Source organism: Papaver somniferum, chromosome 4, assembly GCF_003573695.1.
Source record: "Papaver somniferum cultivar HN1 chromosome 4, ASM357369v1, whole genome shotgun sequence".
Classification (NCBI taxonomy): Eukaryota; Viridiplantae; Streptophyta; class Magnoliopsida; order Ranunculales; family Papaveraceae; genus Papaver; species Papaver somniferum.
In genome coordinates, this window is record NC_039361.1 from 139,065,985 (window position 1) to 139,088,551 (window position 22,567).

The window sequence follows — 22,567 nt, forward strand, 5'->3', positions numbered from 1 at the left end:
CAAACGTTGGTATGTCAAGTTTGGTTGTCATATTTTGGTGAATCAAAACTCATGTTAAGAGTCGCTTGATTATGTACTAGAGTCAACTTCGTATAGTTAGCTTGAAAGTATTAGGATAATGGGACATTACAAGTATTACGAAGACTTGAAGATGTGAAGAAGCAAGGTGCTACAACGACAACACTCATCCTTCTACTTGAGGTTAGTGATATTTTACTTGAACTGTTTCATTCCCTAACGTATATTTCAAGTCGTGCATATTAAAAACAAAACTGCGAAGCATATTTGAACTCTAGATAAACATAGTATTAAGGAATACAATATGAGGTTTATTGCTTAACCATTAAACTTTATAGATAAGACATCGCCATAATCATTTGAATGCCTTTGTGATTATGTATGGATATGAGGTGAGAGTTTCATCCTAGGTAACAATGTTTTACATGTTTTCTAAGGAAGTAAGTTCATAAACTTGTTTCTGAATCGAAAAGGAAATCTCTGGGCGTTATTGGTTTTGTTATTCATTGCATATCTTATGAACAACCAATATGTGTGATTGAGTATAATCGTTCACGACTTGTTTGTGTACTTGGTAGAACTATTCACAAAGGCCTGATTTATGTATTGGTATGACTTTTATTAGTGAAACCGATCTTAAGTAATCAACTGAGATGGTATGATCGAGTATGTGATTTTATGTCTGACCAAATATGGGAAAGGGGAACCAATCCTAGTAAGAGGTGGAGTACATCACAAAAGGGAACCGATCCTTGTATGAGGTGCATCAAGGTTTATAGCAGAAAGGGGAACCGATCTTATGAACATGTGCAACAAATTTTTAGGAAAAGGGGAATCGATCCTATGGACAGGTGCAACACATATAAGTTAGATACCATATATATGTGGGGAACCGATCCTATACCTAGTCAACCGAATTTCAGAAAGCTAGTGTGACTATGCACGGTACTCACGTGGAAGGTAGAACCGAAACTTGTTTTGGTAAAACCGTTAAACCTATGAGTGTGATTGAATGTTATTTGATCAATCGCATAGTTCTTGAAAATTAGATGAACCAATTCTAAACTTGTTTGGAAGTGTGTCAAATCGGTTGCAAGGTTGTAAGTGTGAAAGAGAACTTACAAAGTAAGGATGTCGACATACTTTCAACACGTGTTGTGAATGTTTATTTATTTAATTGTTCAAAGTTATTCCTTAGTAGCTAAGGGAAGAGAATCCCGGGATCAAAACATAAATAAGTTAAGAATCTTTTAATTAAGGTAATTAACTTCATTATCGGGAAAATAAGAATTAGTAATGTGCATTTACTAATTAGAGATTTTTTGAGAGATTTCGATCATTATTTTTGGACAGAGCATTTCCAGGAATTATGGAAACCGAATTTGTGCTTTAATGAATATCTTGAGAATATTTTCGGTTTTGGAAATTCCTTGATGTCCAAACTTCTTTGTCTATAAATACTTGAAGTTTGCCTTTCTAGCAAAATAATCCTTCGTAACAACAAGCTTCCTTTTTGTTGTGTTGTTACTGGTGTAGCCTCCTGTTCGGAGAGGAGAGTAACCTAATTAGGCGAAATCTCTTACAGTCGCTCAGTTTAAAGTCTTCTTTGGGATTGAGAAGCTCTAGCGTGTACCGTTGGGGGGAAACTAGATAACTGCAGTTTATCTTTTGTTTTCATTGATTTGATTGACTAAGGGTGGTTGAACTTTGATTGCACCTAGTTTGTTTATGCTTGAGAATCTTCTCTTCTGATATAAGATTCACTCAAACTAGTTCAGAGTTTCGACAGGGATCTTTATACTGTTGTTAGTTCTAAAGACGATCTTGTGATAATCCATTGTTAACAGACTCCGTTCTGTGGGTGATTGATCACAAGAGATTCAAGTGATTGTGTGCAGGTTATTATTGAATATCTAAGAAGATTTGAAGACGAAGAAGATATTAAAGATTTCTGATTTGTGGGTTCATAATATTTGGTCTGCACAATACTTGTTTCGGTAAAAGAGGATCCAATTAATAATCAATTTATCCTTGTGATAGATTGGATTGATTAATTAAGTAGATCGACATCAACACAATTCGTTGGATTAATAGTGTTGTTGGATTAATCTTAAATGATTACTTCGGTAATTGAACATAAGATAGATCTAAGGACTTGACGAAGGAGTTTATGTTAAGATAAATAGAAGAGCCTTTCATATCACTTGGTTGAATAGAGTTGATACCAAAGATATTTGTTGTTCCTTTATTGTTTAGAATACGAACCAAAGGAATTATTCCAAGTACGTGACTTATTTATAAGTTGGAGGCGCGGGAATACAAACGGAACTAGGTGAACTACAGGTTTAGTTTCTTGGTCTCAACTATACGAAGTTAGGTGTAATTTTGTGTAGCGACTTAATCCTGAGAGTATTCAATTCTGGACAAGGTCCCGGGGTATTTCTGCATTTGCGGTTTCCTCGTTAACAAAATCTTGCTGTGTCATTTACTTTATATATCCGCATTATAGTTGTTTTATTATAATTAGTAAATTACACAAACGTTAATTCCTATTTACTTGATAAGTGAATCCTATTGTGTTTGGTTAAGTCCGAACCTTTTTATCAAGTGACATACTTCGTTGTTGTATTGTCTCGATCTCGTATCCATAGACGATCACACGAAGTGTGAACCGATTAGTTGTATTGTCTCGACTAAGTCCATAGACAATCACTTTGAGAGAAAGGACTTATAGGTAGGAAAAGTTTAAGCTTGAGGTATATTTGGGTACCCTCAAACACGAAAAGATCTAACAATATTTGTTTGGTGTGATCCAACCTATAAGAATGAATCTAATGTATGATTCAGTTAACGTACCACCAAGAATTAATGGGACTAATTACCCATTATGGAAATCAGCTGTGAAATATTTTATTCAATCCTGAGATTTTAATACATGGTTATTAATCGAAGACAGATACCAACGTCCGATAGACTATTCGGAGTCAGAGTTTAAACGCTTAGCGTCTTATACTCTTGAAGAAAGGATTCTTGCAAAGCAGAATTCTGATGGTTTGAATGCCATCATTCATGCAGTTAGGCATGATCTTCTACATCATGTACTGACTTGTAGAACTTATAAATAAGCATGGGATATTCTTGAGACTGTATTCGAGGGAGATGAATCTGAAAAACAAGCCAGACTTCTTTCCCTTTCATCTGAATGGGAACACCTCAATATGGATGATAACGACACTTTCGAGGAGTTTAACACTAAACTTTCTGAGATTGTTAACGCATCTTTTTTCCTTAGAAAGGCAATACCTGAAAAGGAAATAGTATGCAAAATTCTCAGATCGTTACCATCCAGAAACGAGTCTAAGAAACATGCCATAATAGAAGGAAATGATATTTCTACACTTTTTCGAAGCTCTCTTGTAGGGAAGTTAAAGATCTTTGATAGAGAAATTCTGCTGAAGAATCAAACTGAGAAACATTGTCAAGAGGTTAAGGCACCCGTTGAAAATGAGCTTGAATCAACTATTGTGCTCCTAGCACAACGAATTAAGAACATTTTATCTATAGATAAACGTGTTCTGATACATTATCAGTTTACCATAAAAAGGGTAATGATGAAGTTCAATGATTCAAGTGTCGTAGATTCGGACATATGGCAAAACACTGTTCCAGCAGAAGAACTAGAAAGTACAATAGAGCGTATGTCTCCACCCTTGATGATATTCCGGAGGAATAATCCAATGAAGAAATATCTAATTGCAATGCACTTCTTTCCAACTCTAACTGTGATGATTCCAGTGAGTCTAATCAACTCCTAGAAAAACGTGAGTTGGGAATTAAGGAAAATGAAAGGTTAAGCCTGGTACTTGAAACCTTTCAGATAAAACCTGTATGGTAAAATCTGAAAAAGAAAAATTTGGTGAATTACCAAAAAAATCAGAAATTAGTACTTCTGATAATAGGACATCACGTTCTTTAAATGGAGAAAATAAACTCACCACAATCTCTCATGGAACCTCCATCATAATAAATTTATCAAGACTCTTCTTAAGGGGATAAAGTTTTTGAAGGCTGATAAGTTTATTAGATCTCAAAAGTAAATTGCAAAATCAAGCAATCACAGGAGAAAGAAAGAACGCAAGGAAGCACAGTCCATTGTGCTTATAAGTCATCCAAAGGATGTCTTTGTTACCTAGGGTGAGAGTAATTCTCACCTCAACACAAACTGATTGTGTTGAAGAATGCATCCTCACTTATTGCCCAAAATTCTGATTGTGAGGAAGCCTAAATCTGGGCAGTGTGATCATGATTGTTTCTTAAGTGAAAAAAATATTAGATATCTTTTTTTTTTTTGGGAAAAATGGTTTCCGTTTCCATAAACCAAATTATTCCTTGATTTTCCCCCATCTTATATTTCTTCTTCCTGTCCGAAAGAAGTATCTTATTTCAATAGAAAAATCGGCAAAAGAAGGGTCATCTCTTGATGATTTAGCACTTTTTGCATCAATTATGACTGAAACTCATGATGTTCCTCTTCATGATAACTCTCAAGATTCTCTAAGAAAACAGATTCTCTCTGTTAAAGGTTGCATAAGATATCATGAGCTGATGATAAAGGATTCAAAAGAAGTACTAGATAACCTTCATTCTCAACTGTTGGAGATGAAAAATTCTACTAATGAAAAGGAAAGTGCTCAGAAGAACTTGAATCCAGATTTTGAAAGCAATTGTCATAAGAACTGAGAAAGAAGAAAATAGACATCAATTTTTGATTTCTTTCAATGATTGTATTGGTCTATTATAAATAAAACTATTATGAATAAAATTATTTGATTTATAATTTTTCTTGTGATAGTTTTCGGTTTACATAGCCCGTGCTTGAATGATTTTATCTTATTGCTATGTATGCTTATGGGATATTTGATTTCGGTTTTACTACCTTAATATTCGATCTCATATATTGTGAACCCTTGTGGTTTGGGTGACTTTTTGATGTAGCAGGATTAAGTTCTAGCCCATGTTGGTAGGATTTATCAAAGAATCATGAGGGGTTCTGGTAGAAACAATATGTGAAAAAGTTACAATATGTTGAATCAGTTTTGGTTTAGCATAAAAGCATATGTTTCGACGGTTTTCAACTTTTGCTTGCAATTGTTAAAACCGATTTTCAACCTTTCTCTGGTAAGGGTTGGTTGTTGTTATTCTTTTGTTTTTGCATAAGGATGACAACATGATGATATTTCGATATCAATTATCCCTGGACCAAGATGCAATCATATTGGAGAAGTGGATGCGAAATTTGAGGTAACAATCTTGTTAGTTAATTGTTTTCCTATTTAAGAAAATCCTGAGTTTATTTCATATATATTTATTGCTTTTGCTTAACAAAATTTCGGTTCAATTGATGTTTATTACATGATGTGTGTGTGGATGTGTGCGATTCAATTGGTTCCGGTTAAGAAAAACTATTGTTATCTTGCTTTATTGTGTGGTATCAATTGTTTAGGCTTACAAAATTTCGGTGCAATTGCGGTGTTTTAATGCTTGTGTTGATTCAATTGCTTCCGGTTGAGGTGAATAATTATGCAAGTTGATTTATTTGGTTTGTATGAATTATTTATGGCTTAACGAAATAAAAGGATTACGGGATGAGTTGTTTAGTCCAATTCGATTCCGGATAAGAGAACCTAAGTTAATTCTGATCTTAGTTAGACTTATCGAAGTGAGGTTTCGGTTATTCAAGTCTAATCGAATACCTTAAAATTGAAAGGTCTAAGTTTATCGAAAAGGAAATCGCCAGGCGTTATTGGTTTTGTTATTCATTGCATATCTTATGAACAACCAATATGTGTGATTGAGTATAGCCGTTCACGACTTGTTTGTGTTCTTGGTAGAACTATTCACAAAGGCCTGATTTATGTATTGGTATGACTTTTATTAGTGAAACCGATCTTAAGTAATCAACTGAGATGGTATGATCGAGTATGTGATTTTATGTCTGACCAAATATGGGAAAGGGGAACCAATCCTAGTAAGAGGTGGAGTACATCACAAAGGGAACCGATCCTTGTATGAGGTGCATCAAGGTTTATAGCAGAAAGGGGAACCGATCTTATGAACATGTGCAACAAATTTTTAGGAAAAGGGGAATCGATCCTATGGACAGGTGCAACACATATAAGTTAGATACCATATATATGTGGGGAACCGATCCTATACCTAGTCAACCGAATTTCGGAAAGCTAGTGTGACTATGCACAGTACTCACGTGGAAGGTAGAACCGAAACTTGTTTTGGTAAAACCGTTAAACCTATGAGTGTGATTGAATGTTATTTGATCAATCACATAGTTCTTGAAAATTAGATGAACCAATTCTAAACTTGTTTGGAAGTGTGTCAAATCGGTTGCAAGGTTGTAAGTGTGAAAGAGAACTTACAAAGTAAGGATGTCGACATACTTTCAACACGTGTTGTGAATGTTTATTTATTTAATTGTTCAAAGTTATTCCTTAGTAGCTAAGGGAAGAGAATCCCGGGATCAAAACATAAATAAGTTAAGAATCTTTTAATTAAGGTAATTAACTTCATTATCGGGAAAATAAGAATTAGTAATGTGCATTTACTAATTAGAGCTTTTTTGAGAGATTTCGATCATTATTTTTGGACAGAGCATTTCCAGGAATTATGGAAACCGAATTTGTGCTTTAATGAATATCTTGAGAATATTTTCGGTTTTGGAAATTCCTTGATGTCCAAACTTCTTTGTCTATAAATACTTGAAGTTTGCCTTTCTAGCAAAAAATCCTTCGTAACAACAAGCTTCCTTTTGTTGTGTTGTTACTGGTGTAGCCTCCTGTTCGGAGAGGAGAGTAACCTAATTAGGCGAAATCTCTTACAGTCGCTCAGTTTAAAGTCTTCTTTGGGATTGAGAAGCTCTAGCGTGTACCGTTGGGGGGAAACTAGATAACTGCAGTTTATCTTTTGTTTTCATTGATTTGATTGACTAAGGGTGGTTGAACTTTGATTGCACCTAGTTGTTTGCTTGAATCTTCTCTTCTGATATAAGATTCACTCAAACTAGTTCAGAGTTTCGACAGGGATCTTTATACTGTTGTTAGTTCTAAAGACGATCTTGTGATAATCCATTGTTAACAGACTCCGTTCTGTGGGTGATTGATCACAAGAGATTCAAGTGATTGTGTGCAGGTTATTATTGAATATCTAAGAAGATTTGAAGACGAAGAAGATATTAAAGATTTCTGATTTGTGGGTTCATAATATTTGGTCTGCACAATACTTGTTTCGGTAAAAGAGGATCCAATTAATAATCAATTTATCCTTGTGATAGATTGGATTGATTAATTAAGTAGATCGACATCAACACAATTCGTTGGATTAATAGTGTTGTTGGATTAATCTTAAATGATTACTTCGGTAATTGAACATAAGATAGATCTAAGGACTTGACGAAGGAGTTTATGTTAAGATAAATAGAAGAGCCTTTGTCTGACTCATATCACTTGGTTGAATAGAGTTGATACCAAAGATATTTGTTGTTCCTTTATTGTTTAGAATACGAACCAAAGGAATTATTCCAAGTACGTGACTTATTTATAAGTTGGAGGCGCGGGAATACAAACGGAACTAGGTGAACTACAGGTTTAGTTTCTTGGTCTCAACTATACGAAGTTAGGTGTAATTTTGTGTAGCGACTTAATCCTGAGAGTATTCAATTCTGGACAAGGTCCCGGGGTATTTCTGCATTTGCGGTTTCCTCGTTAACAAAATCTTGTTGTGTCATTTACTTTATATATCCGCATTATAGTTGTTTTATTATAATTAGTAAATTACACAAACGTTAATTCCTATTTACTTGATAAGTGAATCCTATTGTGTTTGGTTAAGTCCGAACCTTTTTATCAAGTGACATACTTCGTTGTTGTATTGTCTCGATCTCGTATCCATAGACGATCACACGAAGTGTGAACCGATTAGTTGTATTGTCTCGACTAAGTCCATAGACAATCACTTTGAGAGAAAGGACTTATAGGTAGGAAAAGTTTAAGCTTGAGGTATATTTGGGTACCCTCAAACACGAAAAGATCTAACAATATTTGTTTGGTGTGATCCAACCTATAAGAATGAATCTAATGTATGATTCAGTTAACGTACCACCAAGAATTAATGGGACTAATTACCCATTATGGAAATCAGCTGTGAAATATTTTATTCAATCCTGAGATTTTAATACATGGTTATTAATCGAAGACAGATACCAACGTCCGATAGACTATTCGGAGTCAGAGTTTAAACGCTTAGCGTCTTATACTCTTGAAGAAAGGATTCTTGCAAAGCAGAATTCTGATGGTTTGAATGCCATCATTCATGCAGTTAGGCATGATCTTCTACATCATGTACTGACTTGTAGAACTTATAAATAAGCATGGGATATTCTTGAGACTGTATTCGAGGGAGATGAATCTGAAAAACAAGCCAGACTTCTTTCCCTTTCATCTGAATGGGAACACCTCAATATGGATGATAACGACACTTTCGAGGAGTTTAACACTAAACTTTCTGAGATTGTTAACGCATCTTTTTTCCTTAGAAAGGCAATACCTGAAAAGGAAATAGTATGCAAAATTCTCAGATCGTTACCATCCAGAAACGAGTCTAAGAAACATGCCATAATAGAAGGAAATGATATTTCTACACTTTTTCGAAGCTCTCTTGTAGGGAAGTTAAAGATCTTTGATAGAGAAATTCTGCTGAAGAATCAAACTGAGAAACATTGTCAAGAGGTTAAGGCACCCGTTGAAAATGAGCTTGAATCAACTATTGTGCTCCTAGCACAACGAATTAAGAACATTTTATCTATAGATAAACGTGTTCTGATACATTATCAGTTTACCATAAAAAGGGTAATGATGAAGTTCAATGATTCAAGTGTCGTAGATTCGGACATATGGCAAAACACTGTTCCAGCAGAAGAACTAGAAAGTACAATAGAGCGTATGTCTCCACCCTTGATGATATTCCGGAGGAATAATCCAATGAAGAAATATCTAATTGCAATGCACTTCTTTCCAACTCTAACTGTGATGATTCCAGTGAGTCTAATCAACTCCTAGAAAAACGTGAGTTGGGAATTAAGGAAAATGAAAGGTTAAGCCTGGTACTTGAAACCTTTCAGATAAAACCTGTATGGTAAAATCTGAAAAAGAAAAATTTGGTGAATTACCAAAAAAATCAGAAATTAGTACTTCTGATAATAGGACATCACGTTCTTTAAATGGAGAAAATAAACTCACCACAATCTCTCATGGAACCTCCATCATAATAAATTTATCAAGACTCTTCTTAAGGGGATAAAGTTTTTGAAGGCTGATAAGTTTATTAGATCTCAAAAGTAAATTGCAAAATCAAGCAATCACAGGAGAAAGAAAGAACGCAAGGAAGCACAGTCCATTGTGCTTATAAGTCATCCAAAGGATGTCTTTGTTACCTAGGGTGAGAGTAATTCTCACCTCAACACAAACTGATTGTGTTGAAGAATGCATCCTCACTTATTGCCCAAAATTTGATTGTGAGGAAGCCTAAATCTGGGCAGTGTGATCATGATTGTTTCTTAAGTGAAAAAATATTAGATATCTTTTTTTTTTTGGGAAAAATGGTTTCCGTTTCCATAAACCAAATTATTCCTTGATTTTCCCCCATCTTATATTTCTTCTTCCTGTCCGAAAGAAGTATCTTATTTCAATAGAAAAATCGGCAAAAGAAGGGTCATCTCTTGATGATTTAGCACTTTTTGCATCAATTATGACTGAAACTCATGATGTTCCTCTTCATGATAACTCTCAAGATTCTCTAAGAAAACAGATTCTCTCTGTTAAAGGTTGCATAAGATATCATGAGCTGATGATAAAGGATTCAAAAGAAGTACTAGATAACCTTCATTCTCAACTGTTGGAGATGAAAAATTCTACTAATGAAAAGGAAAGTGCTCAGAAGAATTTGAATCCAGATTTTGAAAGCAATTGTCATAAGAACTGAGAAAGAAGAAAATAGACATCAATTTTTGATTTCTTTCAATGATTGTGTTGGTCTATTATGAATAAAATTATTTGATTTATAATTTTTCTTGTGATAGTTTTCGGTTTACATAGCCCGTGCTTGAATGATTTTATCTTATTGCTATGTATGCTTATGGGATATTTGATTTCGGTTTTACTACCTTAATATTCGATCTCATATATTGTGAACCCTTGTGGTTTGGGTGACTTTTTGATGTAGCAGGATTAAGTTCTAGCCCATGTTGGTAGGATTTATCAAAGAATCATGAGGGGTTCTGGTAGAAACAATATGTGAAAAAGTTACAATATGTTGAATCAGTTTTGGTTTAGCATAAAAGCATATGTTTCGACGGTTTTCAACTTTTGCTTGCAATTGTTAAAACCGATTTTCAACCTTTCTCTGGTAAGGGTTGGTTGTTGTTATTCTTTTGTTTTTGCATAAGGATGACAACATGATGATATTTCGATATCAATTCTCCCTGGACCAAGATGCAATCATATTGGAGAAGTGGATGCGAAATTTGAGGTAACAATCTTGTTAGTTAATTGTTTTCCTATTTAAGAAAATCCTGAGTTTATTTCATATATTTATTGCTTTTGCTTAACAAAATTTCGGTTCAATTGATGTTTATTACATGATGTGTGTGTGGATGTGTGCGATTCAATTGGTTCCGGTTAGAAAAACTATTGTTATCTTGCTTTATTGTGTGGTATCAATTGTTTAGGCTTACAAAATTTCGGTGCAATTGCGGTGTTTTAATGCTTGTGTTGATTCAATTGCTTCCGGTTGAGGTGAATAATTATGCAAGTTGATTTATTTGGTTTGTATGAATTATTTATGGCTTAACGAAATAAAAGGATTACGGGATGAGTTGTTTAGTCCAATTCGATTCCGGATAAGAGAACCTAAGTTAATTCTGATCTTAGTTAGACTTATCGAAGTGAGGTTTCGGTTATTCAAGTCTAATCGAATACCTTAAAATTGAAAGGTCTAAGTTTATCGAAAAGGAAATCGCCAGGCGTTATTGGTTTGTTATTCATTGCATATCTTATGAACAACCAATATGTGTGATTGAGTATAGCCGTTCACGACTTGTTTGTGTTCTTGGTAGAACTATTCACAAAGGCCTGATTTATGTATTGGTATGACTTTTATTAGTGAAACCGATCTTAAGTAATCAACTGAGATGGTATGATCGAGTATGTGATTTTATGTCTGACCAAATATGGGAAAGGGGAACCAATCCTAGTAAGAGGTGGAGTACATCACAAAAGGGAACCGATCCTTGTATGAGGTGCATCAAGGTTTATAGCAGAAAGGGGAACCGATCTTATGAACATGTGCAACAAATTTTTAGGAAAAGGGGAATCGATCCTATGGACAGGTGCAACACATATAAGTTAGATACCATATATATGTGGGGAACCGATCCTATACCTAGTCAACCGAATTTCGGAAAGCTAGTGTGACTATGCACAGTACTCACGTGGAAGGTAGAACCGAAACTTGTTTTGGTAAAACCGTTAAACCTATGAGTGTGATTGAATGTTATTTGATCAATCGCATAGTTCTTGAAAATTAGATGAACCAATTCTAAACTTGTTTGGAAGTGTGTCAAATCGGTTGCAAGGTTGTAAGTGTGAAGAGAACTTACAAAGTAAGGATGTCGACATACTTTCAACACGTGTTGTGAATGTTTATTTATTTAATTGTTCAAAGTTATTCCTTAGTAGCTAAGGGAAGAGAATCCCGGGATCAAAACATAAATAAGTTAAGAATCTTTTAATTAAGGTAATTAACTTCATTATCGGGAAAATAAGAATTAGTAATGTGCATTTACTAATTAGAGCTTTTTTGAGAGATTTCGATCATTATTTTTGGACAGAGCATTTCCAGGAATTATGGAAACCGAATTTGTGCTTTAATGAATATCTTGAGAATATTTTCGGTTTTGGAAATTCCTTGATGTCCAAACTTCTTTGTCTATAAATACTTGAAGTTTGCCTTTCTAGCAAAATAATCCTTCGTAACAACAAGCTTCCTTTTTGTTGTGTTGTTACTGGTGTAGCCTCCTGTTCGGAGAGGAGAGTAACCTAATTAGGCGAAATCTCTTACAGTCGCTCAGTTTAAAGTCTTCTTTGGGATTGAGAAGCTCTAGCGTGTACCGTTGGGGGGAAACTAGATAACTGCAGTTTATCTTTTGTTTTCATTGATTTGATTGACTAAGGGTGGTTGAACTTTGATTGCACCTAGTTTGTTTATGCTTGAGAATCTTCTCTTCTGATATAAGATTCACTCAAACTAGTTCAGAGTTTCGACAGGGATCTTTATACTGTTGTTAGTTCTAAAGACGATCTTGTGATAATCCATTGTTAACAGACTCCGTTCTGTGGGTGATTGATCACAAGAGATTCAAGTGATTGTGTGCAGGTTATTATTGAATATCTAAGAAGATTTGAAGACGAAGAAGATATTAAAGATTTCTGATTTGTGGGTTCATAATATTTGGTCTGCACAATATACTTGTTTTTTTTTTTTTTTTGTTTTTTTTTTTTTTTTTTTTTTTTGTTTTTTCTATTTGTTTCGGTAAAAGAGGATCCAATTAATAATCAATTTATCCTTGTGATAGATTGGATTGATTAATTAAGTAGATCGACATCAACACAATTCGTTGGATTAATAGTGTTGTTGGATTAATCTTAAATGATTACTTCGGTAATTGAACATAAGATAGATCTAAGGACTTGACGAAGGAGTTTATGTTAAGATAAATAGAAGAGCCTTTGTCTGACTCATATCACTTGGTTGAATAGAGTTGATACCAAAGATATTTGTTGTTCCTTTATTGTTTAGAATACGAACCAAAGGAATTATTCCAAGTACGTGACTTATTTATAAGTTGGAGGCGCGGGAATACAAACGGAACTAGGTGAACTACAGGTTTAGTTTCTTGGTCTCAACTATACGAAGTTAGGTGTAATTTTGTGTAGCGACTTAATCCTGAGAGTATTCAATTCTGGACAAGGTCCCGGGGTATTTCTGCATTTGCGGTTTCCTCGTTAACAAAATCTTGTTGTGTCATTTACTTTATATATCCGCATTATAGTTGTTTTATTATAATTAGTAAATTACACAAACGTTAATTCCTATTTACTTGATAAGTGAATCCTATTGTGTTTGGTTAAGTCCGAACCTTTTTATCAAGTGACATACTTCGTTGTTGTATTGTCTCGATCTCGTATCCATAGACGATCACACGAAGTGTGAACCGATTAGTTGTATTGTCTCGACTAAGTCCATAGACAATCACTTTGAGAGAAAGGACTTATAGGTAGGAAAAGTTTAAGCTTGAGGTATATTTGGGTACCCTCAAACACGAAAAGATCTAACAATATTTGTTTGGTGTGATCCAACCTATAAGAATGAATCTAATGTATGATTCAGTTAACGTACCACCAAGAATTAATGGGACTAATTACCCATTATGGAAATCAGCTGTGAAATATTTTATTCAATCCTGAGATTTTAATACATGGTTATTAATCGAAGACAGATACCAACGTCCGATAGACTATTCGGAGTCAGAGTTTAAACGCTTAGCGTCTTATACTCTTGAAGAAAGGATTCTTGCAAAGCAGAATTCTGATGGTTTGAATGCCATCATTCATGCAGTTAGGCATGATCTTCTACATCATGTACTGACTTGTAGAACTTATAAATAAGCATGGGATATTCTTGAGACTGTATTCGAGGGAGATGAATCTGAAAAACAAGCCAGACTTCTTTCCCTTTCATCTGAATGGGAACACCTCAATATGGATGATAACGACACTTTCGAGGAGTTTAACACTAAACTTTCTGAGATTGTTAACGCATCTTTTTTCCTTAGAAAGGCAATACCTGAAAAGGAAATAGTATGCAAAATTCTCAGATCGTTACCATCCAGAAACGAGTCTAAGAAACATGCCATAATAGAAGGAAATGATATTTCTACACTTTTTCGAAGCTCTCTTGTAGGGAAGTTAAAGATCTTTGATAGAGAAATTCTGCTGAAGAATCAAACTGAGAAACATTGTCAAGAGGTTAAGGCACCCGTTGAAAATGAGCTTGAATCAACTATTGTGCTCCTAGCACAACGAATTAAGAACATTTTATCTATAGATAAACGTGTTCTGATACATTATCAGTTTACCATAAAAAGGGTAATGATGAAGTTCAATGATTCAAGTGTCGTAGATTCGGACATATGGCAAAACACTGTTCCAGCAGAAGAACTAGAAAGTACAATAGAGCGTATGTCTCCACCCTTGATGATATTCCGGAGGAATAATCCAATGAAGAAATATCTAATTGCAATGCACTTCTTTCCAACTCTAACTGTGATGATTCCAGTGAGTCTAATCAACTCCTAGAAAAACGTGAGTTGGGAATTAAGGAAAATGAAAGGTTAAGCCTGGTACTTGAAACCTTTCAGATAAAACCTGTATGGTAAAATCTGAAAAAGAAAAATTTGGTGAATTACCAAAAAAATCAGAAATTAGTACTTCTGATAATAGGACATCACGTTCTTTAAATGGAGAAAATAAACTCACCACAATCTCTCATGGAACCTCCTCATAATAAATTTATCAAGACTCTTCTTAAGGGGATAAAGTTTTTGAAGGCTGATAAGTTTATTAGATCTCAAAAGTAAATTGCAAAATCAAGCAATCACAGGAGAAAGAAAGAACGCAAGGAAGCACAGTCCATTGTGCTTATAAGTCATCCAAAGGATGTCTTTGTTACCTAGGGTGAGAGTAATTCTCACCTCAACACAAACTGATTGTGTTGAAGAATGCATCCTCACTTATTGCCCAAAATTCTGATTGTGAGGAAGCCTAAATCTGGGCAGTGTGATCATGATTGTTTCTTAAGTGAAAAAAATATTAGATATCTTTTTTTTTTTGGGAAAAATGGTTTCCGTTTCCATAAACCAAATTATTCCTTGATTTTCCCCCATCTTATATTTCTTCTTCCTGTCCGAAAGAAGTATCTTATTTCAATAGAAAAATCGGCAAAAGAAGGGTCATCTCTTGATGATTTAGCACTTTTTGCATCAATTATGACTGAAACTCATGATGTTCCTCTTCATGATAACTCTCAAGATTCTCTAAGAAAACAGATTCTCTCTGTTAAAGGTTGCATAAGATATCATGAGCTGATGATAAAGGATTCAAAAGAAGTACTAGATAACCTTCATTCTCAACTGTTGGAGATGAAAAATTCTACTAATGAAAAGGAAAGTGCTCAGAAGAATTTGAATCCAGATTTTGAAAGCAATTGTCATAAGAACTGAGAAAGAAGAAAATAGACATCAATTTTGATTTCTTTCAATGATTGTGTTGGTCTATTATGAATAAAATTATTTGATTTATATTTTTCTTGTGATAGTTTTCGGTTTACATAGCCCGTGCTTGAATGATTTTATCTTATTGCTATGTATGCTTATGGGATATTTGATTTCGGTTTTACTACCTTAATATTCGATCTCATATATTGTGAACCCTTGTGGTTTGGGTGACTTTTTGATGTAGCAGGATTAAGTTCTAGCCCATGTTGGTAGGATTTATCAAAGAATCATGAGGGGTTCTGGTAGAAACAATATGTGAAAAAGTTACAATATGTTGAATCAGTTTTGGTTTAGCATAAAAGCATATGTTTCGACGGTTTTCAACTTTTGCTTGCAATTGTTAAAACCGATTTTCAACCTTTCTCTGGTAAGGGTTGGTTGTTGTTATTCTTTTGTTTTTGCATAAGGATGACAACATGATGATATTTCGATATCAATTCTCCCTGGACCAAGATGCAATCATATTGGAGAAGTGGATGCGAAATTTGAGGTAACAATCTTGTTAGTTAATTGTTTTCCTATTTAAGAAAATCCTGAGTTTATTTCATATTATTTATTGCTTTTGCTTAAAAAATTTCGGTTCAATTGATGTTTATTACATGATGTGTGTGGATGTGTGCGATTCAATTGGTTCCGGTTAAGAAAACTATTGTTATCTTGCTTTATTGTGTGGTATCAATTGTTTAGGCTTACAAAATTTCGGTGCAATTGCGGTGTTTTAATGCTTGTGTTGATTCAATTGCTTCCGGTTGAGGTGAATAATTATGCAAGTTGATTTATTTGGTTTGTATGAATTATTTATGGCTTAACGAAATAAAAGGATTACGGGATGAGTTGTTTAGTCCAATTCGATTCCGGATAAGAGAACCTAAGTTAATTCTGATCTTAGTTAGACTTATCGAAGTGAGGTTTCGGTTATTCAAGTCTAATCGAATACCTTAAAATTGAAAGGTCTAAGTTTATCGAAAAGGAAATCGCCAGGCGTTATTGGTTTTGTTATTCATTGCATATCTTATGAACAACCAATATGTGTGATTGAGTATAGCCGTTCACGACTTGTTTGTGTTCTTGGTAGAACTATTCACAAAGGCCTGATTTATGTATTGGTATGACTTTTATTAGTGAAACCGATCTTAAGTAATCAACTGAGATGGTATGATCGAGTATGTGATTTTATGTCTGACCAAATATGGGAAAGGGGAACCAATCCTAGTAAGAGGTGGAGTACATCACAAAAGGGAACCGATCCTTGTATGAGGTGCATCAAGGTTTATAGCAGAAAGGGGAACCGATCTTATGAACATGTGCAACAAATTTTTAGGAAAAGGGGAATCGATCCTATGGACAGGTGCAACACATATAAGTTAGATACCATATATATGTGGGGAACCGATCCTATACCTAGTCAACCGAATTTCGGAAAGCTAGTGTGACTATGCACAGTACTCACGTGGAAGGTAGAACCGAAACTTGTTTTGGTAAAACCGTTAAACCTATGAGTGTGATTGAATGTTATTTGATCAATCGCATAGTTCTTGAAAATTAGATGAACCAATTCTAAACTTGTTTGGAAGTGTGTCAAATCGGTTGCAAGGTTGTAAGTGTGAAAGAGAACTTACAAAGTAAGGATGTCGACATACTTTCAACACGTGTTGTGAATGTTTATTTATTTAATTGTTCAAAGTTATTCCTTAGTAGCTAAGGGAAGAGAATCCCGGGATCAAAACATAAATAAGTTAAGAATCTTTTAATTAAGGTAATTAACTTCATTATCGGAAAATAAGAATTAGTAATGTGCATTTACTAATTAGAGCTTTTTTGAGAGATTTCGATCATTATTTTTGGACAGAGCATTTCCAGGAATTATGGAAACCGAATTTGTGCTTTAATGAATATCTTGAGAATATTTTCGGTTTTGGAAATTCCTTGATGTCCAAACTTCTTTGTCTATAAATACTTGAAGTTTGCCTTTCTAGCAAAATAATCCTTCGTAACAACAAGCTTCCTTTTTGTTGTGTTGTTACTGGTGTAGCCTCCTGTTCGGAGAGGAGAGTAACCTAATTAGGCGAAATCTCTTACAGTCGCTCAGTTTAAAGTCTTCTTTGGGATTGAGAAGCTCTAGCGTGTACCGTTGGGGGGAAACTAGATAACTGCAGTTTATCTTTTGTTTTCATTGATTTGATTGACTAAGGGTGGTTGAACTTTGATTGCACCTAGTTTGTTTATGCTTGAGAATCTTCTCTTCTGATATAAGATTCACTCAAACTAGTTCAGAGTTTCGACAGGGATCTTTATACTGTTGTTAGTTCTAAAGACGATCTTGTGATAATCCATTGTTAACAGACTCCGTTCTGTGGGTGATTGATCACAAGAGATTCAAGTGATTGTGTGCAGGTTATTATTGAATATCTAAGAAGATTTGAAGACGAAGAAGATATTAAAGATTTCTGATTTGTGGGTTCATAATATTTGGTCTGCACAATACTTGTTTCGGTAAAAGAGGATCCAATTAATAATCAATTTATCCTTGTGATAGATTGGATTGATTAATTAAGTAGATCGACATCAACACAATTCGTTGGATTAATAGTGTTGTTGGATTAATCTTAAATGATTACTTCGGTAATTGAACATAAGATAGATCTAAGGACTTGACGAAGGAGTTTATGTTAAGATAAATAGAAGAGCCTTTGTCTGACTCATATCACTTGGTTGAATAGAGTTGATACCAAAGATATTTGTTGTTCCTTTATTGTTTAGAATACGAACCAAAGGAATTATTCCAAGTACGTGACTTATTTATAAGTTGGAGGCGCGGGAATACAAACGGAACTAGGTGAACTACAGGTTTAGTTTCTTGGTCTCAACTATACGAAGTTAGGTGTAATTTTGTGTAGCGACTTAATCCTGAGAGTATTCAATTCTGGACAAGGTCCCGGGGTATTTCTGCATTTGCGGTTTCCTCGTTAACAAAATCTTGTTGTGTCATTTACTTTATATATCCGCATTATAGTTGTTTTATTATAATTAGTAAATTACACAAACGTTAATTCCTATTTACTTGATAAGTGAATCCTATTGTGTTTGGTTAAGTCCGAACCTTTTTATCAAGTGACATACTTCGTTGTTGTATTGTCTCGATCTCGTATCCATAGACGATCACACGAAGTGTGAACCGATTAGTTGTATTGTCTCGACTAAGTCCATAGACAATCACTTTGAGAGAAAGGACTTATAGGTAGGAAAAGTTTAAGCTTGAGGTATTTTGGGTACCCTCAAACACGAAAAGATCTAACAATATTTGTTTGGTGTGATCCAACCTATAAGAATGAATCTAATGTATGATTCAGTTAACGTACCACCAAGAATTAATGGGACTAATTACCCATTATGGAAATCAGCTGTGAAATATTTTATTCAATCCTGAGATTTTAATACATGGTTATTAATCGAAGACAGATACCAACGTCCGATAGACTATTCGGAGTCAGAGTTTAAACGCTTAGCGTCTTATACTCTTGAAGAAAGGATTCTTGCAAAGCAGAATTCTGATGGTTTGAATGCCATCATTCATGCAGTTAGGCATGATCTTCTACATCATGTACTGACTTGTAGAACTTATAAATAAGCATGGGATATTCTTGAGACTGTATTCGAGGGAGATGAATCTGAAAAACAAGCCAGACTTCTTTCCCTTTCATCTGAATGGGAACACCTCAATATGGATGATAACGACACTTTCGAGGAGTTTAACACTAAACTTTCTGAGATTGTTAACGCATTTTTTCCTTAGAAAGGCAATACCTGAAAAGGAAATAGTATGCAAAATTCTCAGATCGTTACCATCCAGAAACGAGTCTAAGAAACATGCCATAATAGAAGGAAATGATATTTCTACACTTTTTCGAAGCTCTCTTGTAGGGAAGTTAAAGATCTTTGATAGAGAAATTCTGCTGAAGAATCAAACTGAGAAACATTGTCAAGAGGTTAAGGCACCCGTTGAAAATGAGCTTGAATCAACTATTGTGCTCCTAGCACAACGAATTAAGAACATTTTATCTATAGATAAACGTGTTCTGATACATTATCAGTTTACCATAAAAAGGGTAATGATGAAGTTCAATGATTCAAGTGTCGTAGATTCGGACATATGGCAAAACACTGTTCCAGCAGAAGAACTAGAAAGTACAATAGAGCGTATGTCTCCACCCTTGATGATATTCCGGAGGAATAATCCAATGAAGAAATATCTAATTGCAATGCACTTCTTTCCAACTCTAACTGTGATGATTCCAGTGAGTCTAATCAACTCCTAGAAAAACGTGAGTTGGGAATTAAGGAAAATGAAAGGTTAAGCCTGGTACTTGAAACCTTTCAGATAAAACCTGTATGGTAAAATCTGAAAAAGAAAAATTTGGTGAATTACCAAAAAAATCAGAAATTAGTACTTCTGATAATAGGACATCACGTTCTTTAAATGGAGAAAATAAACTCACCACAATCTCTCATGGAACCTCCATCATAATAAATTTATCAAGACTCTTCTTAAGGGGATAAAGTTTTTGAAGGCTGATAAGTTTATTAGATCTCAAAAGTAAATTGCAAAATCAAGCAATCACAGGAGAAAGAAAGAACGCAAGGAAGCACAGTCCATTGTGCTTATAAGTCATCCAAAGGATGTCTTTGTTACCTAGGGTGAGAGTAATTCTCACCTCAACACAAACTGATTGTGTTGAAGAATGCATCCTCACTTATTGCCCAAAATTCTGATTGTGAGGAAGCCTAAATCTGGGCAGTGTGATCATGATTGTTTCTTAAGTGAAAAAAATATTAGATATCTTTTTTTTTTTGGGAAAAATGGTTTCCGTTTCCATAAACCAAATTATTCCTTGATTTTCCCCCATCTTATATTTCTTCTTCCTGTCCGAAAGAAGTATCTTATTTCAATAGAAAAATCGGCAAAAGAAGGGTCATCTCTTGATGATTTAGCACTTTTTGCATCAATTATGACTGAAACTCATGATGTTCCTCTTCATGATAACTCTCAAGATTCTCTAAGAAAACAGATTCTCTCTGTTAAAGGTTGCATAAGATATCATGAGCTGATGATAAAGGATTCAAAAGAAGTACTAGATAACCTTCATTCTCAACTGTTGGAGATGAAAAATTCTACTAATGAAAAGGAAAGTGCTCAGAAGAATTTGAATCCAGATTTTGAAAGCAATTGTCATAAGAACTGAGAAAGAAGAAAATAGACATCAATTTTTGATTTCTTTCAATGATTGTATTGGTCTATTATAAAAAACTATTATGAATAAAATTATTTGATTTATAATTTTTCTTGTGATAGTTTTCGGTTTACATAGCCCGTGCTTGAATGATTTTATCTTATTGCTATGTATGCTTATGGGATATTTGATTTCGGTTTTACTACCTTAATATTCGATCTCATATATTGTGAACCCTTGTGGTTTGGGTGACTTTTTGATGTAGCAGGATTAAGTTCTAGCCCATGTTGGTAGGATTTATCAAAGAATCATGAGGGGTTCTGGTAGAAAAATATGTGAAAAAGTTACAATATGTTGAATCAGTTTTGGTTTAGCATAAAAGCATATGTTTCGACGGTTTTCAACTTTTGCTTGCAATTGTTAAAACCGATTTTCAACCTTTCTCTGGTAAGGGTTGGTTGTTGTTATTCTTTTGTTTTTGCATAAGGATGACAACATGATGATATTTCGATATCAATTCTCCCTGGACCAAGATGCAATCATATTGGAGAAGTGGATGCGAAATTTGAGGTAACAATCTTGTTAGTTAATTGTTTTCCTATTTAAGAAAATCCTGAGTTTATTTCATATATATTTATTGCTTTTGCTTAACAAAATTTCGGTTCAATTGATGTTTATTACATGATGTGTGTGTGGATGTGTGCGATTCAATTGGTTCCGGTTAAGAAAAACTATTGTTATCTTGCTTTATTGTGTGGTATCAATTGTTTAGGCTTACAAAATTTCGGTGCAATTGCGGTGTTTTAATGCTTGTGTTGATTCAATTGCTTCCGGTTGAGGTGAATAATTATGCAAGTTGATTTATTTGGTTTGTATGAATTATTTATGGCTTAACGAAATAAAAGGATTACGGGATGAGTTGTTTAGTCCAATTCGATTCCGGATAAGAGAACCTAAGTTAATTCTGATCTTAGTTAGACTTATCGAAGTGAGGTTTCGGTTATTCAAGTCTAATCGAATACCTTAAAATTGAAAGGTCTAAGTTTATCGAAAAGGAAATCGCCAGGCGTTATTGGTTTTGTTATTCATTGCATATCTTATGAACAACCAATATGTGTGATTGAGTATAGCCGTTCACGACTTGTTTGTGTTCTTGGTAGAACTATTCACAAAGGCCTGATTTATGTATTGGTATGACTTTTATTAGTGAAACCGATCTTAAGTAATCAACTGAGATGGTATGATCGAGTATGTGATTTTATGTCTGACCAAATATGGGAAAGGGGAACCAATCCTAGTAAGAGGTGGAGTACATCACAAAAGGGAACCGATCCTTGTATGAGGTGCATCAAGGTTTATAGCAGAAAGGGGAACCGATCTTATGAACATGTGCAACAAATTTTTAGGAAAAGGGGAATCGATCCTATGGACAGGTGCAACACATATAAGTTAGATACCATATATATGTGGGGAACCGATCCTATACCTAGTCAACCGAATTTCGGAAAGCTAGTGTGACTATGCACAGTACTCACGTGGAAGGTAGAACCGAAACTTGTTTTGGTAAAACCGTTAAACCTATGAGTGTGATTGAATGTTATTTGATCAATCGCATAGTTCTTGAAAATTAGATGAACCAATTCTAAACTTGTTTGGAAGTGTGTCAAATCGGTTGCAAGGTTGTAAGTGTGAAAGAGAACTTACAAAGTAAGGATGTCGACATACTTTCAACACGTGTTGTGAATGTTTATTTATTTAATTGTTCAAAGTTATTCCTTAGTAGCTAAGGGAAGAGAATCCCGGGATCAAAACATAAATAAGTTAAGAATCTTTTAATTAAGGTAATTAACTTCATTATCGG